General features: G+C 46.3%; 1 pseudogene; it reads right to left on the reverse strand.

Annotated features, from left to right (window-relative positions):
- Positions 1 to 2594: 2594 nt before the first annotated feature.
- Positions 2595 to 6200, reverse strand: LOC147984897 (protein FAR1-RELATED SEQUENCE 5-like; annotated as a pseudogene).
- Positions 6201 to 11486: the final 5286 nt, after the last annotated feature.

Genomic DNA, 11486 nt, shown 5'->3' on the forward strand with positions numbered 1-11486 from the left:
GCCCAGCATTGGGTAGGGTTGACAAGATGCAGCGAGAAGAAGTGGTGCAGCAAGGCAACCGAAGGAGGGATGCCCACCATGGCTTTGCAGACGAAGGCGAAGACCGAAAGGAGGGTGATGGATTCAGGACTCAGATGCAGCATGTGGATCTGATAGTGGGAGAGCACGCCATTGAAGAAATTAGAAAAGGGGGGAACCAGACCTGCCCACAGGGCGTCGGCGAAATATGGGACCTTGGTAACTATCCTTCCAATGGAGAAGTGGGACACGGGCCAGGCCGTCGTTATCCCGCATTCATTGAAGATGGTGGCCAGAGCCAAGCTGACCTTACCCAAGCCCTTGGCGGGGTCCGCCAACGGCAGCGGGCGAGGCGGAGACACGGGATTCTTCCCTCTTCCCTTCTTCGTCGGGGCCATGGTGATAGGAAGGGGGGGAGGATTCGAGATTGAATTGAAAATAAAAACCAGGGTTCAAGCAGAGGAAGGACATGAATCGCTCGAGCGATAAAAGGGGAATGGCTGTGTACGACTACGGGTCCGCCTGGCAAGGCGCAAGATAAGGAGGGCGTGGGGGAACAGTGCCGCCCATGTCCAATCAACCGCCACGCGGCGCCCAAGGCCGCAGGCTGTTAGGGCCCGTGGCGCTTCGCTCTTGCCCTTCCGCCTCACTGTACAGCCAAGTCCGGGAGCGCCTTGGGCCCGGGGGCTACTGTCGGCGTTCTGGGAACGGGGGTCCCAGACTTGCCTGCCTGCGGCCTGCAGCGTGGCTCAAAGGGGGGCCCAGCACGGCCCATCTTCACCAACACAAACTCAAGACCCTCGCGAGGGGCCAAGCCTCGCGGGGCGGACGACACAGAGCTTCCTCAGGCACGGCCTCGTCAGGCTGGCTCACGAGGAGGCGGAGAGATCAAGGCGGGGTACCTCGCGAGGTGCCCGTGACGCAAGCCATGACGACTCAGGGCGCCAGGCGGGTGCCAGCCCGTGGAGCGTCCTCCTTTCCTCTTTGGTGCAAAGGGGGCAAGCGCAGCGGCAGAGTACCGAGGCGTCAGGCAAAGGTTGCCATTTCGGTGCAACGAGCCCAAGACCAGGAGGACTACGAGACGGAGGTCACCGTGGAGCCCAAGACGGCGTCATCACCAGAGCTTTGCACAGGCGAAGACTACTTTTGTCAGGATAGTTGATACTTGCTGTCCCCCTTCAAATTAGCCCGCCATTGTTGGCTCCCTTCCCGCTCAATATTTGGGGACAGGACCAGGGCCACTATAAATAGGACCGGCCACTCACGTAGCAAACGGTTCGGCTTAGTCTCCTCCAAGGGCTCGACAAGTAGAGGGGTGGTAAGCAGAGAGAGAGAGTGAGATAGAGAAAGGTGGCTGAACTCCTCCCAGCAGTTCATCGCCCTAGCCAAGAACAAACCCTCGCGAGGCTGTTCTTCCTTGTACTGTTCATCATCATCAGCCCAAGAGACAATCCACCACACCACGCACTGGAGTAGGGTATTACACCACAACGGTGGCCCGAACCAGTATAAACCCTGTGTCCCTTGTGTTGTTATTTTTCATAGCTTTGATCCTAGCGTGGCGGAGGGGTGCAGGAAGGTAGGAGGCAAAATCTCCGCGCACACCCCAGTGTTCGAACCTCAAGGGTCTGCCGGAACCCGAAATCCGATAGTCTCTTTGCACCAATACGGAAACCTTTGCTTGATACCTCGGTACTCTTTGTCTGCGCATGCCTCCTTAGCACCAAAGAGGAAACAAGGACACTGTGAGCGATGGCGCCCGCCTAGTCTCGGTCGCCATGGCTTGCGTCATTGGAACCTCGCGAGGTTTGCCTGGCCTTGATCTCTCTGCCCCTCGCGAGCCAACCTGGTAAGGCCGCTCCTGAGGAGGTCTTGTGTCGTCCGCATCGCGAGGCTTGGACCCTCGCGAGGGTCATGAATGCTTCTTGGTGAAGATGGGCCGTACGGTCCCGCTCGCAGTGCCACACCGTGGGCTGTAGGCAGGCAAGTCTGGGGACCCCCGTTCCCAGAACACCGACATCTGCCTTACTACTAGTGTTGAAACTAACTACTCTAACCTTGCCACTCTTGTTGCTAACACCAATGGTCCGGACCTCACCAAACTGCATGATTGATTTAACATGACAATAATCCCTTGCAGCCACCATTTGGCATTGAAATTCAGCAAAAACCTCATGAGTATACACATCTCTACCATGACTCTCGATACTCCAACAAGTCTCAATCACAGGAAGTGTATGAAGGCTGGCATTGTCTTTTTGCAATTCTTTTTGTTGTTGTTCCTCTAAAGCTGTTTCAAACTTGACCCAAAACTCAATCAATGCAAGATTTCGGTTGGCAAAGTGTCTGAAGAATGTATTCTCACTCTCAGATCATACGCAAGATTCCACCAAGCGCAATTTCCGTAAAATATGCTGGAATCCATGACTTGCGCAACTCATACTTCTCCTACAACTATATATTATCTGGTAGCCCAAAGTCAGAGATTATTGAACACCATTGTGACTCAAACTCAGTTGGTGTCTCTGATCCCCAAACACATGACATAAACCGTTCATGAAAATCTGGATTATTTTTCATGGTGCACCAACTTTTTCAGTAAGCTTCATGAGGATGTGCCACATACAAAGCCTATCTATAGTTTTTGGAAAAACTTGTTCTATCCCTATTCTCATGTTTTGGTCTTCATCGGTCATGATGAGCTTAGGTGCAACCCCAGACGTTGCTTTCGAGAAAGTCTTAAAGAACCATATGTAAGATTCTTTCTTCTCATTCCATAAAAAAGCAACACCAAACGTGACACAAGATCTATGGTTGTTTACTGCTGTGAAAGGGGCAAATACCAAGTTATACCTATTAAAACGATATCTTAATTCAAAAGACACAGCTTGAGTAATTCTTTTTGCATATGCTATCCCCCAAAAAATATTTATAAGTTTGTCATTCTCATCGACTTGGTAATCAAAGAAGAACGTTGTATTGGCAGCTTGCTTACTTTTCAATATATCTACTATGATCTATCCATCTGCTCCCTTAATTGCTCTTTTAAAATCACGATGAGAGTTTTGGAAGTCACGCTTTGTGCAGCCCACATTTTTTGGACCCCCTTCTCTTCAGTAAGCAAGCGATAGGCTGCAGATGTGCCAACCATTCCCATATGACATTAAGTAGTTTGCTCCTTAACTCACTACTTCTCTATTTGACTTGATGAGATGTCTCTTACTAGGCAAAATAAGTTGGTCAGTGTGTGATTGAACAAACCGGGCGACCTTATATTTGCCATCATCCTGCCTCTTCAATCCAATCATAGCCTCACAACCACACCTGGTTAACTTGAATTTTCATTTAGGCTTTATCCTTTCCACTTCCTGGGTCACCTTCCTCCAACCGTCCCTAGCACAAACAAACCTCTTCCACACTATGCCATGTTCATCTTTGTGTGTTGTCCATGTGTGAACCGACAACCCGACTTCATGAGCATATATTTTGTAGAATGCCATACCTTCTTCCCAGGTATCAAATTGCATACCAATCACGGGTTCTAAGTTAGGATCATACTCGGGATCATATCTTGACCCCTGGATATGCAAAATAAAAAGATGTTGAGTTCATAAGATACAACTCATGCATTGGATGTGAGAAAAAGAAAACTACTTACACAAAACGGAAGACGGCTAGTTCATGTTGGCATGTGGTAGCTATTTCCATCGTTTTCGACCTGATGGATCATGCCCTAGAAATATCAAAAAAAATATCAGGTGACAAAAACCGTGTGATGTACATTGATGACCAATACAACAAATAAATTACCAGGGCAAAACTGTTGGCATCATCTTCAACTCCCATTGCCATAGTTGACCCAATGCTTAGAGCGGCACTTCCCATGGACAAAATGGTTGCTTATTTTTGTGAAATATAACCACAAAACATCAAGATTTTTACTTAGCATACGGACAATGTGGATTGCGGTTGCAGCAAGACAAAATGAGGAACATCAACAACTAGTAATTAACTAGAAAGTTCAACTGAACATGACCAAGGGTTCTACAAAAATGAGGAACCTGAAGAACTAGAATTACCATAGAAAGTTTGATTCAACATTGCAAATGTCGTTTCCATTTCATATCAGCAATGTGGAAGAAGTTCATATATAAGAACCCCACATGAACAACTAGTAACTAACCCACTCTTGACATGTAGTTGGTTCCTAGTAAATAATTTTTTCACATACATGCTGGGTCGTTCATGTACAAACCTTACTATTAAGTTAGCAAAGGTATATGAAAATTGCATACAAAGGAACATAACAGACAATGCACATCCCCTCGACTGTTTGCACATTTTGTTATGATTACTGCTACAATTTCACCATTATATCTACATCTAATGCATGAATTTCGTGCCCATACTATTGATATTACCAAATGGCACTAGCCTTCCTTCAAACACGTAGGAAACTAATGGCTTGGAAGAACCAAATATGACTATACATGGATAACGGAACAACCAATTCGGTGCTTATACCTCAGATCCTGAGCTGTAAAGGACAATGGCCAGGTCCTATTCAACTGCACAGCTACACAAATCTTCCTTTAGATTTTGCATACATATGGTTTTTCTATACTACAAAATACAATACATATTAAGGTTCAGAACACTGCTTATTCATGTTTGCAAGGGATATTTTGCACTACAATATTTGCAGCCGTGTATCTCATACGTAAATCTGGTGCTCATACTACTTAATCAAGTTCGCAATGACACTAGTTTGGAATCAGTTAGGGAAAAATCACAAAGCAGAAGAACCCAATATGACCATGATAAATGGATAATGGGATAAGAGAACATACCCTAAGATCCTCAAGGCATAGAAGATAGCCGGCTCCTTTGGGCAGTAGTTTCTTGTCGTCCCCTGGAGCGATAGCATAGTGGCGCTATATTTACACGCTCGAGGGCGGCAATGGCGTCTTTGTTGGGCGCAACCCAGAGAAGAGGAGGGGCGCTCGTGCTTCAATGGGGCCGAAACTAGGTACAAGACAGAAGGGATGTTGGTCCATGAGAGGGGAAGAGGCGACAGAGAAGACTTCTCGAACCCTGGCGCGCCGCTGGACGGCCTCGTACAAAATAAGGCGAGGGGAGGAAGACGATGTGTGTATAGAGAGGTCTGATCGCTGGATTTAGGTCTACTGCAAGGATGGTTTTGCAAATGTAATGCCACGCCCATCACCGTACCGAATCATGTCACTCTTTTTCGAGTCCAATGGCCCATACCGTGCTAGTGCATTCGGTGCATCAGTTCTCTCGTTTCCCAGGATACGTTTACCTTGGAAAAGTACTTGGCATACTTGAAGTCATCTTGCACTTGTCGCTCCTCTTTAGTAGCTTGATGCACTAGCTCGATGAGGTTTGAGTATGGTTGGAAGTCAGCGATTTTCTTGATAGGGTGATTGAGTTCATTCAAGAAATGTGCCATAGTTTGCTCATCATCTTCCATGACATTAGCTCGTATCATGGAAATCTCCATTTCCTTGTAGTACTCTACAACGGTCTTTGTTCCTTGCTTGAGGAGTTGTAGTCGCTTGAAGAGGTCGTGGTTATAGTATGTTGGCACAAATCACGCTCTCATGACAACCTTCATTTGGTCCCAAGTTGTTATTGGTGGTTCACCTCTTGCTTCTTGACGCTCAATGACTAGCTCCACCAAATGAGGACATAGTATTGGAACTTGAGAGATGCCATGGCGATCTTCTTCTCTTCCTCATAGTTGTGCAAACGAAAGATCTTGTCAATCTTCAATGCCCATGAGGGACTGCTTCCAGAAAACTTGGGCATGGTGAACTTGAGCATGCCGTAGTGTTGCTCTTCATTGTGTTGGGGTCGAGGGTGGTGACATCCTTGACGTGGAGGATTGTCGCCCTCAACTTGCTCTTGACGTGGGGGATTCCCATTGTCGTGTTGCTCTTGGCGAACTTGTGGTTCTTGTCTAGCTTGCAGAGGAGCTTGTGGAACTTGTCAGTGCAATCGTGCTTGATAATTCCTCTCTTGAACTTCATCGCAAAGTGCTTCTTCTTGCTCACAAGTATGTCGGTTCCGTGCGTCGACGGCACGACTTGTGTCTCGGAGGGCACGTTGCGCCTCAAGTGCTTCAGTTTCACGTCGCTATTGTTGTTGACGGAGAGCATCGGTGTCTTGCCTGTCTTGGTGTTGGCATGCTCGCTCTTCCTCTTGTTGGCATAGGCATTGCCGTTCTTGTGCTTGCCAAAGGTAGCTTGATTTTGGCGATGTCGATGTTCTTGCTCTTCAAGTTGCTCTTGTGTACCATTGCCATGTAGACAATTGCAGTTTGGTTGATGGTCTTGGCGTGCGGCTCGACGTAGATGTTGGTGTGCTTGATCCAGAGATGGTGTTTTCGGAATGTTGACTCAAGGGGCTCCGTCTTGAATATGACGAAGTGGTAGAAGAGCGGTTGAGCAACAAGGCACGAATCTAGTCCATTCTTGCATGATTCTCTTGCTTTTGTTCGTCGAGCTTATTGTCGAAGTAGTCTCTTGTACATTTCTCGGAATGTCGCAAGTCAGTGGCGAGATTGTCATTGCAGTCGCTCAATGCTTGTTCTTCTTGATGTAATGCTCTTAGTGCTCCGAAGTGGTGGTTCTTGGTGACATAGGTGTTCGGGTCCTCGTCTTGCTCGACGAAGAGTGGGTTGGTAGAAGTAGTTGGGCTATCAATCATTTCAAGTAAGTGTGTGAGTGGAAGAAATGACAAACAATATAAAATGTACCTTGACCGATGTTGAGAATGGATCAAAGATCAGTCAATGATTTACCAAGGGAATAGCACAATTGGTGCCGTATCTCATCAATCTCTCACACCTACACAAATAAATCCTTTGGTGTAGCTTGGTTGGGATGGTGGCATAAAATTTGCTGCGAATGTTAGCAAGAATCAATAATGTCAGAAAAGATTCACAAATTTGCAAATGCAACAAATAGACCAATAGCAAGATATGGCACACGGAAACACACACACGGATAGATAGGTGGGGTCATGCAACCAAGGAATGAGCTAAAATGTGGAATCCACGAAAATGCTCTTGTTGCACAACTCTAGAGAGACACTAGCTCGATTACATAATAGGCGTATACGAGTCTTGTGCACAACCTACTAAGCAAAATGCAACGACTTCTATCCTAAGTATGCTATACATATGGTGTTCCGGTCATATGATCCAAGATGATCGTGTATTACAATCTTAATGTAGTATGATGCTATGTTTCATGCTTAAAAGCTCTTTGCTTATATTTTTATTTTGCTTAAAACCTTTTTTAGCTCTTTCTCTTTTGATCTCTTTCTTTGGCCTATTATGCAAAACTTCATGAACCAAGATAGCAATTGTGTATATGCTATGACAACCTTGTGACACAAAAGATGATACTAAGATATTTACCAAGATGACATGGTATGTATGCAATGGGAGCTATGATCACTAATGTGCACAAGTAACATTGCCGACAATACTCAATGACTAGTCTCGATAGGAAAGATACGCAAAAATGGGTTATGGGGTTATCAATGCAATGGTAAGGGAGTACACACATGTGTTGTCGAAGTTACCGTCCTTGCGTCGATTGAAGGTGTCAAAATGGTGGAGTGGCTGTTCTTGATGACGAGTTTGTGGCGAAGATGAGTGGTGGTGATGTCGATGTCGCACCATCCATAAATTGCGAAAATGTGTTAGGAAACGGAAAACGCAACTCAAATTCTCAAAGAATGAAATGTGTTAAAATTTTCGGAGTTGGTAGCGGGTAAGCTATGGTGGTGGCAGAAAGCGGAGCTGGTATGTGGAAGTTTAAGTGGGAACATGGGAAAAAATTGGCAAAACTTAGGAAGGAGTGAAATGGTGGAGGAAGTGGTGCTGCAGGAGGCCGGATGTCCGCTCACAAGGGCCGGATGTCCAGGCCTCCAAATCCGAGATGAACTCGATGAACTCATGGGGAAAAGGTGGGATTGCGGGGCAAAATTTGCGAGGTTTCATGGATGTAAATTGTGGAAAAGATGGGGGAAAGCTAGATCTATCTACTACACAAGAAATCCACGGATCAAATCCAACAAACTTCATCACACCAACTAATCACAAAAAAATGGGGCAATTTTTGGTGGGGGATTTTCAAAATTGGGACAAAATAAACAAAACAAGGCTAGAAAACAGGGGTAGGGGCTCCAAATTCATGATCAACCAAGGCTCATGATACCAAGATGATGTAGGGTGGAAACCCTCGAGCTGATCTTTCACGAAATGGAGAGGATCCTACGAAGAACTTGAAGAACATGAGGGGGAAACGGGAGAGAAATACACTCAAATCAACGAGAACAATCACACATGTGCTAGACCCATGAATATAAATAGTGATACAAGATCCAAACGCAACCGAGGATGATACAAGAGGAGGTAGTTCTTCTCCGTGAGGAGGTCTTGAGTGGTCTTCTCGTGAGGGGTCCTGAATCCACTTGGGGGATCTTTTCCATAGATGTCGTGAACTCCGATGGAGAAGGTATCAAGTGGATGAGCAAAGCTCTATCTCTCAAATGAGCTAATCCTTTGCTAACCAAACAAAGAGGGAGGAGAAGGGGTATATATAGTCAAAGGGGTTGAAGGCATACATGGGCCTCGGCCCTTTACTATGTGCAGACAGGGGGGGCGGATGACCGGGCCTTCGAGGGGGTGCCGGATGTCCGGTCTAAGGGGGTTGGATGTCCGGGTCCTGGGATGCGGGCTTCACTGAAGTTCTGTGTTGGCGTACCGGATTTCTGGGGCTGGGGTGGATGTCTGGCGGCACACGAAGGGCCAGATGTCCGGGCTTGTGGCCGGATGTCCGGGTAGACTTGGTCGATTCTGGTTACTCTCTGGATAGGAGGAGCCGGATTTCCAGGCGTTGGGCTGGATGTCCGGGCTGGGCCGGATGTCCGGGATTGGGCCGGATGTCCGGGCTGTGTAGCCTTGGTTGGACGGCGACGGCTATGGATGATGCTCTAGGGGCCACATGTCCGAGGCTTGGGGACTTCTCCGCTTCCTTTCGTCGTTCCTCTTCATCCGTGAACTTGGGGACTTGTCCGTCTTCACATGCATCTTTGAGAGGGTCTTCTTGGTACCTGATCATGCTCAACATTTCGGACTTAGGGAGTAACCATGTCTCGAGTGTATCATATGTAATATCACTATGGAAAGATGTCACATTGGTCTCGAGGGCTCTAACTCATGCTTGTGTCATTGGTCCTCTTGGCACTTGATGAGACGATGGTAGCTCCATGCGGATGGCCATAGGATGCTCCACATCACCAACACACCACAATGACTCTTAGTGTACTCAGAACTTGATGCCTAACCGTCTGGAAGAATGACAGTCTTCAAAGGTAATAGGCATCGAATCACACAAATCAATCACTTTGGCTCTGGGTTTTTCCTCACTTAGGATTCTCTCAAAGTCATCGAAGGATGGGTTGCTCTCTTATGACAAGTGTCAAGTTCTCTCGGAGAAGCCAACCAATTAGTTGTTGTGGGGGCGGCTATTATAGCCAGGGGTAACCCGAGATGAATTGTCATAAATGCCATTCTTTGATTCGACCATTTTCAGGATAAGGATCCACTCGGCAACTGACATGCGGCACAGCAGCGGGTGAAATTTTAATTCTCAAATTTCTCAAGGCACTCAATTTCCTCACTTTTAGGCATATCACACTGGCAAACTCCCAACTCCTCAGCCTGACTAAATTCGTCAGCGACCAGATGAACTTTGTCAGTCTCGCTCGCAAATGCCTCAGCTGAACTGGAGATTTCCAAAGGCTTCACTCAAAGCGACTTGTGTGTGTAGGTTTGAGTAAGTTTGACCAATACTTTGGAAATGTGAAATATGTTTCACCTAGACCCCTTTAATAGTACGGTTTTTCCTATAACTCAAATTAAAATAAAAGAACCTACGAAAACAAAAGTCATCAAGCTTCAATGTCTTTACATCAATTTCTTCAAAGGTCGTGCCAATTTCATCATCAAATTCTTCACATGAAGAAATCCATTTTTACGGGTTGTCTTTCATGTGTTAAACTAAATCTTCAGGGACTATATTACATGTGTACACTCACAAACACATTACTTGCTCAACCTATTTGTCTTCTGTCGGAATCGGGTCGTCATGGACCCAAGAAAGGTTCGAACTCTGGGTGTGCATGAACAACTTTGCTAAGCTACTGCTTGCCGCTCACTATCTCACGGGGATTCTCCGTCATGCTCGTGCGAGAAGGGAGAGGAATCGGACACAGTGGTTTACCCAGGTTCGCGCCACCTCGCGGTGTAAAACTCTACTCCTACTTTGTGTTGGATTGCCTTGCGAGGAGGATGAAGATGAACTAGTACAAGGGTGAGCTTCCTCTGAAAGGCTCAAGCGATGGCAGCTGGGATCGTAACTGATCTCCTTCTCTATGGTGGAGACTAGCCTATATTTATACTGGCCCCGGTCCTCTTCCCTCATGGATTAGACAGGAAGGGATATCACAACGGCCAAATTTAAAAGGGGACAGGAGTACACCCCATCCTTACTAAAGGTGACTTAGAGCATCCATAGTGTGTTGATTTGCTGCCTCTAAGGCTGCCTCTCAGTCCTTAGAGGCTGGCGCTATACACGGCATGTATCAGCCTCTAAGCAAAAAATGCTAGCATCGACGTGGCATGATTATGAAGCCGGTAGCAGGTTCTTCTATTAACCATGCTCTAAGGAAGCCATCGTGTCCCGCCGCACTAAACTCATCGCCGCCCACGGCTGCACACCCACGTGAGTGGACCGAGAAGCATCACATGTATTGGTGAGTTTTATCTTATTCTTGCAAGCAGAGATTTAATGCACCTAGAAATCTGAACATGTGATGGGAATTAATAAAAATGTGACGTATAAAATGGAAAATCTGAAATTTTGGTACTAGTACAATAATTATAGTCTTACAGCCCGCTTACATCACTCCTATAGTACTTGCTCTAAACGATCACCATCTAGTAATTCATTGGTTGGTTTCAATTTTTGAATTGAGCCCGGTAAACCCATACACTTGATGTTGTGCGGCTACTGTCCAATATTTCCGTGTACTTATGGTCGCATCGTCCAAGCAACATTACTCTTGGAATATTGGAGTACGAGGGCATTCAACAAAGAGTGAAATGATGGTTTGCTTCGCCCGAGCAACTTTTACTAGTAGTATGGGAAAGGTGGGGCTCTATGATTTGACTGCTCGTTAGTCATTATTACTGCGGCACAACGAGCTGGCTGCACCAATGGTACACGGCATGTGGGCCAGGATTATGGATATCGCACATGTGGGCGAAAGGAAGGTTGACTAATTTGTGGCATTGCTATCAAGCTTCCGGGATATGTTTATATGCACATACAATTTTCCAACATAAAGAAATTGTGTTGTAATGCTAT

This window comes from Triticum urartu, chromosome 2A (genome assembly GCF_056163025.1).
Source record: "Triticum urartu cultivar PI428250 chromosome 2A, HENAU_Tu73, whole genome shotgun sequence".
Lineage (NCBI taxonomy): Eukaryota > Viridiplantae > Streptophyta > Magnoliopsida > Poales > Poaceae > Triticum > Triticum urartu.